The sequence below is a fragment of the Pleurodeles waltl genome, chromosome 5, assembly GCF_031143425.1.
Source record: "Pleurodeles waltl isolate 20211129_DDA chromosome 5, aPleWal1.hap1.20221129, whole genome shotgun sequence".
NCBI classification, from domain to species: domain Eukaryota; kingdom Metazoa; phylum Chordata; class Amphibia; order Caudata; family Salamandridae; genus Pleurodeles; species Pleurodeles waltl.
Genome location: NC_090444.1, coordinates 719,836,563 through 719,852,806, shown reverse-complemented (window position 1 = coordinate 719,852,806; position 16,244 = coordinate 719,836,563). Strand labels below are relative to the sequence as shown.

Here is a 16,244-nt window from a genome sequence, read left to right as displayed (position 1 = left end):
ATGCTTCTGAAACATTCGCCATCAGCTCATGGTACATGTTCGGTGTAGGTTTTAAATCCTGTCTTGTCTCTGGGTCTGTGCCTAGTTCCCCCAAGTACAGTTCCTTGTAACACGGAGGAACATGAAACTGATTCAATCTAATACGTTCATCTCAGGAGAACTAGTGCCATGAAGGAGATCTGGGAAGAGAGGTTGTTGGTGGAAGAATCGAGACTGGCGGAAGTTGCTGGCACTCGACAATCAGTGCTGCAGTGGAGCTGGTAAGAGCTGCAAAGGCACGGTGCGCTTGAGAAATAAGCAGCATCACTGGCCTGCAGCTTTGCACTGATGAACATCAGATGAGGTGTCCAATCTCTGGATGTTTAATAACATGGTTTCTACCTCACCAATGAGGCTGGAATAATATTTTCAGATTTCATGAGGCAGATACATTTTTCAGTCTGTCATGGTGCCCATTTTCCCTGACTGTCAAAGATGAATGAATAGTATTGTGAGAGACTCCAAAGAGTCTTGCTGTACACTGGGAGAATAGTCTTGTTGTACACTGGGAGAATCGTGCTAACTTTTCTACACCAAGATGTGTTTTGGATAAGATGATGATGTGGTCACAAACTCTTGGCCAAGGAGTGTCTCAGATTTTTGGTTAATGTCCCTCAAGGTTATTACCATTGGTAGATCAGAGAAGCAAGTACAGCATGGGCCAGTGCCTCTATGCCTTCCTTTGCCTCATGTGCTAAAGAGACAGTTGGTTCATCCTGAAAAGAGGAAGGTATGTCATATATACTTTCCCTTGAAAAGAGGCTCTCCATTCTTCGATTGGGTAGTCCTCTCCTTCTTAAATACTCCAGGGACAGCTCAGGAACTGCACCTGAACAGGTGTGTGATGCGAGCTCCAAGTTCATAAAGGAGTTACACCAGATACAGCTACTAGGAAAAAAAGGTTTCTACTGTCTTCTGCAAGTCTCCATTCTGAGCTGAGACTTGATTACATACCCCATGCTGAAGGAGGAATTCTTAATCAACCTCTTGATTCAACAGTTACATAAGCAGAACCTGCAAATATTCTTTACATCAGTGGCCGCTTTGAACCTTTCTAACCAGACAAAGAATCTTCAAAACAGTCTTGGAAGCAGGATATAATTTGGTCTACATAAGCTACTGATCGCTATGGCACCTAGCACATCTAACAGACTTAGAAACCAGGCTATACTGAAACAGGCCGTCTGTTACCAAGTAATGTGATTCAGTGCTTTCAAATTTTCCATGGCTTTCTTGTACCACTTCTATAGGGCCATACACAATGGTCCATCCATAGGGTGCTTCACCAGTAGAAAGAGATGTTCTGATAGGGCTTTGTAGTCTAAAGCTGTACTCACCTTTTAACTCTTCTCCCCAACAATGAAAACCAGTATCTCTTGTAGGAGTGATGCACCCTTCCTGTGCAGTGAAAGCCAGTTGGTCCAGCATGGCTTTTTAGTTCCTTAGATATCCATTAAGGGGCTGACTATGGGATGGTCGTGTGCAAGTGGATGGCAGCAAATTAAATGCAGTAAGTGCATCATCGGCATCAAGGGAGGGGCATGACTTTGGATGAGGAGGATATGGGAGTTGAGTAGGCAATGGTGAATCGAGACAAAAGCACACTGAAAAGGAGAATCTTCAAACCTCTGAGCAACTTGGAACTTTGGAGGGAGGGCTTTATGGAGTGAACAACCTTAGACATGGTAAGGCTACCTTATAAATATGTGTACATGGCTGGGTAGATGGTAATCGAGCTCAAGGTAGCCAACCATAAAGGTTTTGCTAGCTAGTGGGAGTGGAAAAAACAAATACAGGTATACAAGGGTGGAGCTACCTAGAGACCTGTCGGCTAGGCAAAAGTTATCAGGATCTCTAATTTACATGGAGGCAGTGCAAGATCTTCTTTGTGGCCTTAGTTTAAGCACATCATTTCAATTAAAAGATTAGGCAAGTGGAACGATCCTTCAAACACAGCTTTGAATAAACATTGCCGAAGTAGTTGCGGTAGAAAGAGTATGGTCAGCATGTGGGAAATTTGAGGGGAATGTGAAAGAGGGCATACGATTCAACAAAACTTAAATAATGAATGGGAGCATTGTTGAGGGTTCTCAGATGCAAGACGATTGATCACTATCTCAATGCACAACCACAGAGCAGTCCAGTTGAAATAGAGGACACATTAGGACAGATTTAATCTTTGCCACTGCCAGAGAGAAGCACTCATCTGATGCTCAACAGTGTGGCTCCTCCTTCACATTCCTAACATTTGTTAGAGAAGGGGTGAACAAGCGGACATATTTGTCTTGAATGAGGACAGGTTAGCAATTTCATAGTGACCAAGCTTGAAGTCAAGTGAACTTTGGATAAAGTGTCCGTGGCACTGGTTGCACAGTTTAGATAGCCCAAATTAGTGGGTTTGCCATGGTAACATTAGTCATGATGGTTTAATTTGCCATAAAGTGAGTGCAGAGCTCTACTTAGAAGGCAGGTGTGTGGGCACAAATTCAAGGGCAACCACCTGCTTGTAGATCTGTAACATGTAACAGCTACCACTATTCACAACAGGAAGTAGAGTTTTTATGCCTATTTCAGAGCCAGTTTGTAGCTTCAGGAGTGAATCTCGTACATATAATGTGCAATTAGTGCTAGCAATATGCCCACCCACCCCCCCAGTCTTCCAACAGCTGTGGCCAAGGCAATCGACAAACCCGGCTATTTGCTTTTTTTCTTTCAGGATTCCAAGGAAACGGTCAAGAAGGCAACATATAGCCAAGGGTAACCATGATACTGTTCGCCAGGTGGTCTAGGATTTTATAAAGTGATGCCAACGAGGGATCTCTTGTAGTTAAAAGTGCTTGTTAAAAGGTATTGGGTGTATGGCAGACCATTTTATTTGGGGTGAGAGGGGAAGGGGAGGATAGACTATAATCCATCCATAATTTGGACCTCAGGCATTACAGCAAACAAAATTACCACTGTGGTTTGAATGCCCCTAAAAATGAGTGGTACCTAGATTATCCAATTTTAACATCTTTAGGCACAGGCACTACAATGGTGATTGGCGCAGACATTCTCATCTCCTCAGACAAAAGCATTTTTTAATAGTTTGTGTTAGGTCAGTGTGAGGAAAGCTTAAGCAAAAAGTAAAGGTTCCTTCTGGGCGAGTGGAATAGTTGAACACAGACAAAGGAGGTAGTGGGCTGCTGATGCACTTCATTAATTGTTATTTAAAGGCGATGTACGCTGGACCTCACATTTCCTTGTAGATGTGTGTGTTGTGAAATGGAAAATATCATCTGTAACCTTCAGTTTGAAACTGGTTTGTCTTGCACACATATATTTATGCTAGTTGGATCTGCAAAAGTACAAGCACTTTCCCCCCCATGTCTTTATTTGGGCTTCAGGCATGACTTGACTGACTCATACTTATGTCACCATGTAGACCCAAAGCATACGCAACTAACACAAACGCTGATAAGTGAAAAGCAAGCTGCAAACCAACGGTTACATATACATAATGCTTTTCATTTGTAACAAGTTTCAATTATAGATTTACATCTTGTGTGACTGTAAAGTGGTACCATCACCTCCTTACAGTGGTTGGTGGCAGGCATGCAGACAAATAAGAGTTTCAGAACTATCTGACACACTAGAGGCTTTTATCTTGAATATCCACACATTAATGTTTAGTGAACGTACAAATATCATCAAAAATTATGTGACATAAAAAGCCAGTGATTGGTCCCTTTCTTACATGTAGAGTGTGGTCTAGGCACTGTGTACAGCTGTCAACTAATATGTGCATTGTAAGTTTGAATGTCAATGTGGTGCGAGATGAAAGGTGAGCAAATTGTTTCTCTTATATTCTTTCTTTAGCTCTGTCAAGGATTCTGGAGATAGGCTTGCGGTCTGTGACTTCAGACGTCATGTTGCCAACCTGAGTGACTGAGGGTTGGGCTGAACTAATCTCACTCTTTTCAGTATGAGAACAGTGTGCTGTGGAGGAAAATCTTTGAAATTTTCAAACAACATTTACATGATACGGGAGACCCATGGTTGTCATGTCTCCATGGGTACCACTAAATTTACTGTCATTGGCATTGTAGGAGGCTAGCCCAGTGGGTGGTCAGAGCCCCTACAAGCAACCCACTGGCAGCAGGTATAGTATGTTGCACTGAGGCCCACTCAGCACACCTGAAAGGGAGTCCCACATCGGTGAAGCAGCAGAGAAGAGACTTCCTTGCAGAGGTGGAGTGCTGGGGGCCGGGGCTACTTGAAGCCTGAAGATTCCCTCGGAGCAGGAGTCAACAAGCCTTGGTTGCTGCAACAGTTACAGTGCACAGGGGTTCTGTCATGGAGGAAGAGGCAAGGGCTCACCATCTCCCAAGTTGGACAGAAGGCAGAGAGGACCCAGAGGACCCTTCAGAACCACCACCTGTGTTAGAGAATCTTCGCAAGTCCAGAGGACAGCAGATCCCAGCAGCCGGACGTCATTGCCTTCGGTGCCTGCAGATGCAGGGGAGTGACTCCTTCACTCCAAGGGAGACTCTTTCTTGCTTCTTTGGTGAAGCCCAAGCCTTGCCGACCCCAGAGGACGCAGAGGCATGGAAATGTTGTAAATTGCTGACAGGAGCAGCGGAAACAATGTTGCAAGGAGAGGTTGTCTCGGTGTTGCAGTCTTGTTCGGTTCCTGTGAAGTCCAGCAGTGGTTCCGGTGGCCAGAACCAGAAGAGGTCTTTGCAGAGGAGTCCTGGTTGAATCTTGCAGGACGAATCTGGAGACCCATCTGCAAGGAAGTCCCTAAATAGCCCAAAAAGGGGCTTGGTCACTCTACAAGGTGATCACCGATCAGAGGGGGTCACTGACATCAGCTACCTAACCTGGCCAGTCGGATGCTCCCAGGGGCCTCTGCACATCTTGATTTAAAGATAGCAGAACCAAGTGGGTACCTGGAGGAGCTCTGGGCACCAACCGTGTGGTGGTGACGGATAGGGGAGTGGTCACTAAATTATAGAAATAACAGACATCTTTATATATGTTTAGGCATCAGAGAAAATGGTTCAGGCAAGTATGTTTTTAAATAGAAATTGTTGGAAATGGCCCTTTTTGCAGGGTTATCCCCAAGCTTTTTGCCTTCTTCCTCCTATTTGTTTCAGGTCTGTTTGTGCTGGTTTATTGTCTCTGCACACTTTACCACTGCTAATCAGTGCTAAAGTGCAACTGCTCCCTATAGAATTTGTACTGTTGATTGATTTATCCCATGATTGGCATATTTGATTTACTGGTAAGTCCCTAGTAAAGTGCACTAGAGGTGCCCAGGGCCTGTAAATCAAATGCTACTAGTGGGCCTGCAGCACTGGTTGTGCCACCCACATAAGTAGCTCTGTAATCATGTCTCAGACCCGCCACTGCAGTGTCTGTGTGTGCAGTTTTGACTGTAACTTCGACTAGGCAAGTGTACCTACTTGCCAGGCCTAAACCTTCCCTTTTCTTACATTTAAAGCACCCCTAAGGTAGGCCCCAGGTAGCCCCAAGGGCATGGTGCAGTGTACGGTTAAGGTATGACATATAGTAATGTGTTTTATATGTCCTGACAGTGAAATATTGCTACATTCGTTTTTCACTGTTGCAAAGCCTGTCCCTCTCATAGGTTAACATGGGGGCTACCTTTAAATCGGATTAAAGTGGAGATTCCCTTTGGGAGCGGATGGACATGTGGAGTTTGGGGTCTCTGAGCTCACAATTTAAAAATACATCTTTTAGTAAAGTTGATTTTAAGATTGTGCGTTTGAAAATGCCACTTTTAGAAAGTAGGCATTTTCTTTCTTAATCCATTCTGTGGCTCTGCCTGTTTGTGGATTCCCTGTCTAGGTCAGTTTGACAGTTGGGCTGTTCACACCTCTCCTCTAGACAGTGACACAAAGAGGCTGGGGTGTAGCCTGCATATCTTGATGAGCCATCTGTGCTGGAGGGGAGGAGTGGTCACTCACACCCAAAGGACTGAGCATGCCCTCACACAATGCCATCTCCGACCCCCTGGTGAGTGTCTGGGGCCTGGCCTGGACAAAGAAGGATCTTGCTAACACTTGAGACTTTGCTTTGAAGTTTGCAAACTTCAAAGGCAGAACTGGGTATAAGAAGAACACCCAAAACCCCAGACTTTTAGAATCTTTCGGGAACCAAGAGGAACCTCTGCCCAGGAGAAGAGCTGAAGGAGGAGTACTGTCCCTTTGCTGTGTTGCTTTGCTGGACATGCCTGCAGTTGCTGCTTCTGCTTGAAAAGAGTGCAAAGGATGAACTTTGCTGTGTGTCCTGCTTGAGAAAAATCTCCAAGGGCTTGGAGTAGAGCTTGCCTCCTGTTGGAAGTCTCAGGGACACCAAAGACTTCAGTTTCCTCGACCTGCAGCCCTGGCAACTGTGTGTTTTGTGCTGTTCAAGAAGAGAAACCACTGCGACACCAGCGACGCCGCTGGCCTGCACCGTGACCTGCCAACGCCACACGGAGTCGCATTGCCCCGCTTCGCACCGCGACCCTGGTCTCACCGACGCCGTCACCGCACCCCGACCTGTGAAATCCACACTCCAGCATCCCCTGCTCACACCGCAGCCTGGGCATCCCTGACGACGATGCTCCTGCTGACATCGGCACCGTGGCCTGTGGACATCACTCGTGAGGAGCACAAAGCACGGTCCCGTCCCGCACCGCTGGCTTGGGCCTACAGGCGACAGCACCATCGGCTCCAGTGTTGTCACCAGGCATCCTTGCCTGCACTGTGGCCTGTGGACACCGCTCGTGAGGGTCACGAAGCACGGTCCCGTCCCGCACCCCTGGCTTGGGCCTACAGACGACAGCGCTTCTGCAACGACGCTGCTGCTGACTGCACCGTGGCCTGTGGACACCGCACCTTGCACCGCCCCGCTTCACATCGCAGCCCTGGTCTCACCGACGTCGCTAGATGCCGTCACCGAGCCGTTGCCTGCACCGTGACCTGTGGGCACCACACGTCGCATCGTCCCGCTTCGCACTGCAACCCTGACGCCATCCCCGCCAGCGCACCTGATTCCATCAACCCGGAGTTCGATCCCCGAGGTGCATGACTTCAAGGGCCCGACGAATCCTGCACCGACTCTGGAACAGACGCCAGCGACGCCACTCTCCGGAGCTCACCGCGAGGATCACAACGCCCTGCGAATCCAAGGTACTGTTTGTGGGTCTTCCCGACACCGCAGCTGAGCCGCGACGCCGAGGCCAGCCTGAACTTTTGGTTTTGTTGTTCACGACGCCGTGATAGCCCCAGGTGAAGTTATCGACTTCAAGGAACTGTATTGTTAAGTACATCTTGCAGTATTCATATTTTTATTACTGTATGTTGGATTTTTTATCGTATTTGGTCTTGTTTTATATAGATAAATATTGGCTATTTTTCTAAAACTGGTGTGGTGTCCTTTTGTAGTGTTTTAACTTATTACTGTGTGTTATGTGCAAATGCTTTACACATTGCTTCTGAGATAAGCCTGACTGCTCATGCCAAGCTACCAGGGGGGTGAGCAGGAGTTATCTGAGCGGGTATCTCCCTTATCCTGACTAGAGTGAGGGTCCCTACTTGGACAGGGTGCAAACCGACTGCCAACTAGAGACCCCATTTCTAACAAGAATTCTTTTCACTTTAAAAAGTGGACACAGTGAAATTTCTGAGGTCTATAATGTTATCCTAGGGGAGGAAAAACAAGTTTTGTAAACAGGTAGAGTACAGCATGGGGCAGTCAGGAGCAGAGTGCAAAACAGCGTTGAGTGCCCAATGCATTTCTATAGAGCTCGGTCATAGCGGAAAGATTCTGCAGACTCTGGCCAGGAGGCCAGTCAGGCTGAACCAACAGCTGGGCTCAGGCCTCACGATCTCAGGCACAGGTAGGCACCTTGGGTCATCTTATGTAAGGCTCAGGGGCGACTGGTGCAGTGGTGTCCATTGGTGTCGGGTTTTTCTGACCGGAGCAATGGCATTAGAGGGGGGGCTGCGTGCAGAGGCTGCAGGCTTCACCGGTGTGCCCAAGAGGGGTGTAGCCACGATGCACTCGAACTCTGGAGGGCTGGGGAGCCTTGTTGGCACCGGTGGTCCACTTCAATATGTGTGAAAGACGGCGGGTGCAGTGGTGACTTTGGGTGTCAGGGTTCCAGAGGCCTCAGAGTCCCTTCTTTGGAGGTTGTTGGAGAACAGGTCCGGTGTTCAAGAGAGGTCTTAAGTCTTTTTCTAAGGCGTGCAGTCCTCTTGGTTTTCTGGAGTCTCAGCTGCAGGGTAGAGTCAATTTTGGTGCAGATTTCCACAAGGGATGCAGACAGGCCGGTGGTACTAGCTCAGCTGCTTCTTTTCTCCTCTCCTGCTGTTGCGGCTCTTCGGTGTCCTTGGTCTTGTTAGGTCATCAGGATATGCTTTTCTGATGCCAGGGGCTCCCCTAAATACTGAATATAGGGAAGTTAGAGATGTGTGGGGTAGTAGCCAATGGGCTACTGACCCTTTGGGTCACTACACCCTCTATATAACCACTTCCTGTGGGAAGTGGGCAGAAGCCTGTCCCATAATTCCTGGGTATGCTATCTCCAAGATGGCTACCTCTGAAAAACTGTGTCCCTCTCCCAGTAGCCCACCTTTGGGGTGGTACTAGCCTGGATGTGGCACGCCTACCTGACTAACTAATTTTCCCTCATGTCCAGGTCTCAAATGGGCTCTGGTCTGGAGGGGCTTTCTCTGCTCTGAGGGGAGCCAGATTCACGTTTCAAAGGCAGCAGCCCTTTGAGGCCTGCCACCTTCGGAAGGCTATCAGCGGATCTTCCTGTGGGAGGAGGTGTTACTCCCTCTTCCCGGTCAGGCCTTTGTTCTGGGCCTTCAGAGAGCAGAGGGCTCTCACCCTAGGGGTCCACAATGCTGTATCCAGTGACAGGCTGGCAGAAACTGGCCAGCAAGCACACGAGAGGCTGGTAGGGTTTCAGGGGCACCTCTAAGGTGCCCTCTTGGTGCATGCATTGGTAAATCCAACACCAGAATGAGTATGGGTTCACCAACAGGAGATATTGGATACCAAACATCCCTATCTTCAGTGAAGTTATCATGTAGCTGGGGAACCTGTATCCAGCAGATTAATTTAAAATGGCTTCTCTGGTCACTTATTATGTTTGAGAATTGACGAGACATAGCAGGGACATATCTACTCTTGCAGAGATACCCTCACATATAATATAATGCGTCCTGCCTTAGGGCTGTAAAGCCTGCTGGCAGGGTGACTTACACATATTGCATGCAGTGTTAGGGAACATGGCACACAGGCTGTATGCCATGTTGTGTTTTCACTTCTGTCTGCACCAAGACATGCAGCCTGCAATGGCAGCCTGCCATGTGCTTTGGGAGGGGTCCCTTAGGGTGGCTAAATTTGTGCCGCAGCCCTTAGGACCTTCTTTAGTACCCCAAGCCCTAGGTACCAAGGGTACCATTTACTAGGGTGTTACATAGGGTGCTAAAAGATTTGCCAATTGGGGAAATAACTGAACAGTGCAGTTCTGGGAAAGAGCTCTGGCATTGGGGAACTGGTTAGCAGGAACCCAATGCACTTTCAGTCGAACTCACACCAAGCAAAATGTGTGTGTGTGTTTGTGTGTGTGGGGGGGGGGGGCTTGGGAGGGGGGGGGGGGGGTTAACTATGTCAAAAAGAGGCACTTTCATACAATTTACCCTAATAAAAGGTGAGTTTGTCTTCCCAATCACTGAGACCCTGACATCCCTGACCTTGTAAAAATTATTGGAGAGATCTTATATATAAACTTTGATTTAGGATAATGTAAACGCATGAGTGCAGGAAGTTGGGTTCTGTCCATATAATCCGCCCAGATTTTTCACTTTTTGATCACCTGGTTTAAGACCTTTTACTGTGGTGGAGCCTCATAACCTGGGACCTACCCACAGCAAACTCATGGCAAAGGGACTGCACGTGTCTACCACCAGTTTCACCTTTTAAGATAAGGCCACTGTGGTGCAGCAGACGTAAGAGGCGCTTGGCTACTTACAGATGAACATGTGTTCACACTCGCATGAGGGCTATGTGTTGGAGACTCCTGCCGTGCACAGCCCAGGAACTGCGCACAGGTAGCCTGGCACAGAAGGGCCTATGCATGGTTGGGTATCGACCAGGGGCAGGCCTTATAATGTGGGTGTACACATATAGGGAAATTCAGTGTGGTTTACTGTTATGTCTGCAGTGAAACTCCATTATACACTTATGGGGAAGGCTGCCTTAGGGTGCAGCTCCACTTCTCCTTGGTCTACAGATTACAGAGTTGTACTGATGAACAACCTGTGTGAAAAGAACAATTTTGTAAAGTCTTTATCTGTACAGCTTACAGGTCATACAGGAATGTTATATTTCTCTGGCTCAGCTCAGGATCTGAGCCCAGGCCTTTTGCCACCCTGCTGGGCTGGGTTAATTACTTTTCTCTTTAGATGCAGAAACAAAGACCCCCCACCCAAAAACAAAAGGAGCAATTAACACTGCTCACAAGAGTTCCTGAGAAGAAAAGGGGGTAGGGCGGACTGCTCTGCATCAACCAGCCTACTGTCACAGTGTGGCAGGAAGAGGGCCTGCCGAGGTCCACTAAACAAAGGAGGGAGTCCAGACCTCTGGAGCCAAACCAGAGGAGGGGCTCCTTTGAAGATTTTCTCAGGAAGGCCCTGGCAGTGATGTCAGTGAGGGATGGAGTTGAGACTCCCCCCCCTCCCCCCCCCCCACCCCCCAAAGCACATGTGGCAAGTGTCTCCTGGGTGATGCCATTTTGAGATATCCCAGAAGACTGAGCAAGGAGGTTGGGACAGGGTTGAGAGGGTATGTGGCACCTCAGGATAGTCCAGAGGTGCATTTGTGTTGGACACTGCTGCCCCTATGTAAAAGGTTCTGCACAAGGGAGAGCGCTCCCTCTTTGGTGCTTTTCTGCTAGATACTGGAACTGGAGGCTGCCGCCATGAACAACTGGAAGGAGGAACCCCCTGACTGCCAGCTGGCCCAAGGACTCTGACTTTAATTGACTCTAGGACCAGTGGAGCACTCCCAAGGACCAGTTGGGGGAAAGACTGGACATCTGCGCAAGGAAGGAAAGAAGCCCGGAGTAAAAAAGAAGATAAAGGCTGGTGCAGGGAGCCCGTGAAACCAGCTCCCTACAAAGTTCCTCGTCTTTGAGGCAAGGAGGCTTGAAGAAAGTGCTCCAGGTGGCTAGGGCTCGCCAACATGACAAGGGTCTAGGAGCTGTAAAGTAGTTTCTATTTACGAAATCAGCTAGCTACCTAGTGTCACAACTCAATTTTGTGGCCTATGCTCATCGAGTATTATCTGCCGGCTTTCTGTTGTTCCTTCTACTGTGGCACCCTTTTGTCACCAAAGATCCATGAATCCTCCCTCCCATTAGGCCTGAACCATTGAACCTCCTGTTGTGTTGCTATGCAAGTTTCAGCTAGTTTGCACTGGCAAACGTCACATACCCTTGGGTTCAGCTGTACTTGTTATTGTCAACTGCCGTTTGTCCCTGCTGTTAAGACATCCATTTGAATCCAACACTTGATTTTTCCCAGGTTCCTTTGGAAAGCCTCCACGTGCAACACGTGCTCTTCTAGAACACTCTTAGCTTATTGTATAAATAGCTCCTTTGAACTTGCATCAGGACGTGTATATATTTCCGGACCCACACAAGTCTGTCAAGTCCTGCGTAAGCAGTTTTCCTGCACTCACCTCCAGAGTCACCTGGATCTCCTGTGCTCCTGATCAGTGCAAGCTTTGTCCCTGCTCTCATCTCACAAGTCGCCCGGACTAGCCTTGCTTCATTTCTGCACCATCTGTCAAGTCTTCTGGAAACTACCCGACATCCCAGTCTTCCAGGTCCTTTCCGATGACTCAGAAATTCTGACGCCAAAGAACCCTCATAGCCTTTCCTCTATGAGCTATGATTCTTTCTTGTCTTTCATTTCTAGCAACTATCCACCTGCAGTCTCCGAACTCCTGTATAGTACTCCTCAGGTAAAGTACCTGATTTCAGGTTAGTACGCACTAATCTTTAGTAGTCCTTGCAGGCATGTCTGTTACCCCTTCCTTCGGTCATTGAATATCTTCTCTAAATCTTGGTTTTCTGTACTTTTGCCCATTGACTAGAGACTGTCTCCTGAATCGACCTGTACCTCTAATTCTTGAAATAAGCATTATCGTGTTTTCTGGCATACTTTGGGAATGTTTGGGACTCCAATCTGGAACTGGGAGTTATTCAGACTTCTAGTGTATCTTGGGAGTGCGTTCAACTCTAGCTTGTTTTTTTCAGTGGTACTTGTGTATCTAGATTCTCTGCGAGTGTCTCTCACTCCAAACCATGTACCTAATGCAACCTCGGAAATCTCAGCAATTCCAACTTTATGCTTCAATGCAATCTTGTTTCTAATAATGTTGTGTTTTCAAGTGTCAACCGATGTACAGAGTTTAATCCTGGGAATGCTGATAACTCCAACATTGTACCAAGAACAATTTGGTTTCATGGGAATGTTCCTTACTGAGTCCAGACCAATGTGGAGTATGCAACCTCTGGAATGCTGGTACCCCGGCTTTAGATACTTAGTACGTATTTGCATACTGGTTATTGTAATGCACAACCTTGGAAAGCTGGTATCTCAATCTCGTATTCTGCCAAGTAAGGTTTCAAATTTGTGTAGTTTTGAATGTAATACGACTTCTGTTGCAACCTGGCCTCAAACACACCTTAAGAGTTGTTTCACTTTCAACCTTTGTGCTCACAAAAACCTGGTTTCCTATTCACTTGTGAACATCTCCGATTTCAAAGACATGCATAGTGTACTATGTTTGGAGTGGCATTAACTCCAGTCAATTTTCTGAGTTTCTCAAGGAGTGACGCAACTCTACCTTGTACTTCCAATACATCTTCAAAAGTTCACGAATAATTTCTCTAGAGTAGGATTCATCTGCTCCCACGTTATGAGAATTTAAAAAAACCTCTAAGTTTCAAATATCAAAAGTTTTGTAAACTGTGTAGTGAATCTGTGCACTGTTAGTAAAAATCTTTACTTCTTGTTGTCAGTGGACACGGTTTTCACAATCACCAGAAGTACTGACTCACAATACCCAACACTGACAGGATCAAAAGATAGAGAAGTGTAGCTCCAGTTTGGCAGAGTGGTGCCAGAGCAGAGCCAGTACCTCAGGTTTTCTCAGTTATTTTGCCCTTACCCCCTTCCGCCTTCTATAAGTCATTAGAAACTAGGAGTACTATCACTGAACCCACATTCTTCTAGATTAGGGAGTGGGTGTCTAGCATCAGCTTCTGTGTCGTCCCTACGGATTGGAAACAGGTGAGTGTGTGACACTTAGCACATCCCAGAGTGTTATTAGAACCCACTGAATACTGCTTGGAGAAGTTTTTTTTCCCTGTACCAAGAAAGATTACATCAACAAAGGGGTGGCACAGCGATTGGGTTCCAGGTTTGCTCCCTCGTATACAAACCTCTTAATGGGGTGGTATGAGAGGGAGCATGTCTGGAATAACCATCTCTTTTTTCCTGAAAAGGTACATAGACAACATGCTAAGGATTTGGAAAGGTACAGAAAAACTATCATGAACATTTAAATCAGAATAGTTACACTGTAACTTTGAGTTTTGGATATCATCAGAATAGAATAATGTTCCTTGCTGTTGAACTTTATGTGGAAAGGAACTTCTACAAACAATATTTTGGAAATCAACCTCAGTTAATACAGTACTAAATTCTGAATCTGCCCATCCCCAAAAACAAAAAGGTAACATCCCATATAGAGAATCTTTGAGGGCAAAGAGGAACTGCTGTGATGAACTTCAGTATTAGAAAGTGGACATTAGTACTGATAAGTTTGTTGAAAGAGTCTATAAACCAAAGATAGTACATAACACTAAAGTTAGGGCTAAATCAGTTAAACGTTCTGAAAAGAAAACATAAGATTCATAAGGGAGTACAGTGTTGATATTAACTTTGGATTATGTAATATGGTTTAGATGGCACTACAGATTTTTCTGAGTACTTGGCTGCAGATTTAAGATAATTTCATTTATAAATTGTAACTCAGATATACGTGTTTATTTGATCCTCTGCAGTTTCAGTCTTCAATATGTCGGACCCACACTCTGGAAAGTCAAAGAGAGATGGAGAGAACATTTGAGAGCATTAAAATGGTGATAAAATATATCCTTTGGACACACTTTTAAAAGAAACTCATGGTAACGGTATGCAGTTACCATCTATCAAATTAGTAGGGTCTGAAAAGGCAAGAAATGAGCAGATTGGGAGGTGACATGGAATTTTCAATGAGATCCAGAAGAACATTCTAGATTGTAACATTGAAAACTACTCTAAAGTGCTCAAGAACTATACACACGTTGTTGTGATTAATGTGGCTTTCTGTGGATGTACATAACCATCAATTAAGCACAGAGGTTTTGGAGAAAGTGGAGGGTGGTGAAAGGCTGCATAAATACTAACCTTCTATAAAGATTAGTTTAAAAACAGTGATATGGTGCAAAGAGAGAAATACCTGCAAAACTGTGTATCTGTAGATTGTAAATATGATATCAGTGTGCTGATTAAGACTAATTCTCTGGGTATGATTAAACGTCTAAGGCGGGAAACAGATTGAACTGAATATGGAGGACATGAATTTGAGCTTTAATTTTCAACATAGTCAGATTGATAAGAAGTGGAGGTCTGAAGATAGGATGTAGTATAAAATATATTGTTTCAATTTTGAGTGGGACTGATACATGAATATCAAACCAGAAAAGTCATAGGAGGTATCTACATATGAAGATTTTGATTGTCACCATTAATCTAATATGAAGCTCATGCTAAAAAATGGGAGTCAATAACCTGGGAGAGACCAGGGTTCAATTCCCAATGAAAGTGGTATCTGTATAAAAAGGAAACACACACACAGAAGGGTTGGTTTAAATGATAGATGTTTAGATTACATACTAGTTGTTTTTTCTTGGTTATATTCATTTTGGGGCTAGATAAATTAGCAAAAACTTGAACAAAAATTAGTAAAGGAACAACAGATACAAGAATCTTTAGAATTGCGACAGAATGCTTTGGGGTCAATTTCAAAAGATTATATAAAGGGAACGGACTGTGGTGGATGGTTTACATGAAAATACGTTTTCTGTAAGCATTTTTATTCCAATTAATCTTATAGATTGCTCCTGGTGAGTAAGTTAATAATAATTAAATTTATAACGCACACAGCTACCTCATGAAAAGTGTCCCTGCCTAGGTACTGAAGCCCATCCGTCTGTGTCAGTCCTCAGACATCCCTTACATCCTGATCTGAAAAAACAAGTTTTAACTTTTTACCTGAACATTTTCTCGGACTGGGCCTGCCAAATTACTAAGTGCTGAGTTCCATAGTTTAGGAGCTAGATAGCCAAACGACTTTCCACCCATCTGTGCTTTCCTCACTCTGGGCACTAGAGCCAACAGTTCCCTAGCATATGTAAGATTCCTCTAGGGTTCATTTTAGGAACTTAAGGGACTTATTAGAAAGTCAATGTAGATTTGAAATCAGATAATTAAAATATTGATTTGAAATATGTAATATTGCAGACACCATAGGAATGGATAAAAAAAAAAAGCTATGGAGTACTGGCGTATGCATTCCTTGCATAGGACCATTTTGGTAATTGAATTATTTGTAATGACTTTGCTGGTATTCTTGGTAACAATTTATTTTGATTAAAAAAAAGTTGATATATAACTTTTGCAATTTGATGTTTAGTACAGTGGTTTCATACAACAGGAATTTTTCAAATGCTAAATTATGGACTGTGAAATGTGCTGTAAAATATGGGGGACCTGTCCCACAACATAAGTTGTATGAGATTTATGGAGCAGGAAGCACTTTTGATACTGGGATGCCAAGTTTGAAGGTGTAATTTTATTATATTACATGGTCAATTAAGAATTCAAATTGACAGATTGAGTCCGATCACCCAGAGACAATATTATTAGATGATTTCCATGTTTAACTGTGATTTTGTTTCTTCGCTTTTTGGCTACTAAGTCTATTATGTAATCAATTGTGGATATTGTGGAGAAAATAACAGAGTAACACAAATGGACTGAACAACTTTATGACCTCCAAGAAGTACATATTTTATGGATGTTTTT

At 45.1% G+C, this 16,244-nt stretch overlaps 1 protein-coding gene across 1 annotated transcript in view; it reads right to left on the bottom strand.

The window, feature by feature from the left end:
* FAM98A (family with sequence similarity 98 member A) overlaps window positions 1-16,244 on the bottom strand; it is a 337,728-nt gene that overhangs the window by 247,517 nt on the left and 73,967 nt on the right. The window lies entirely within an intron of this gene.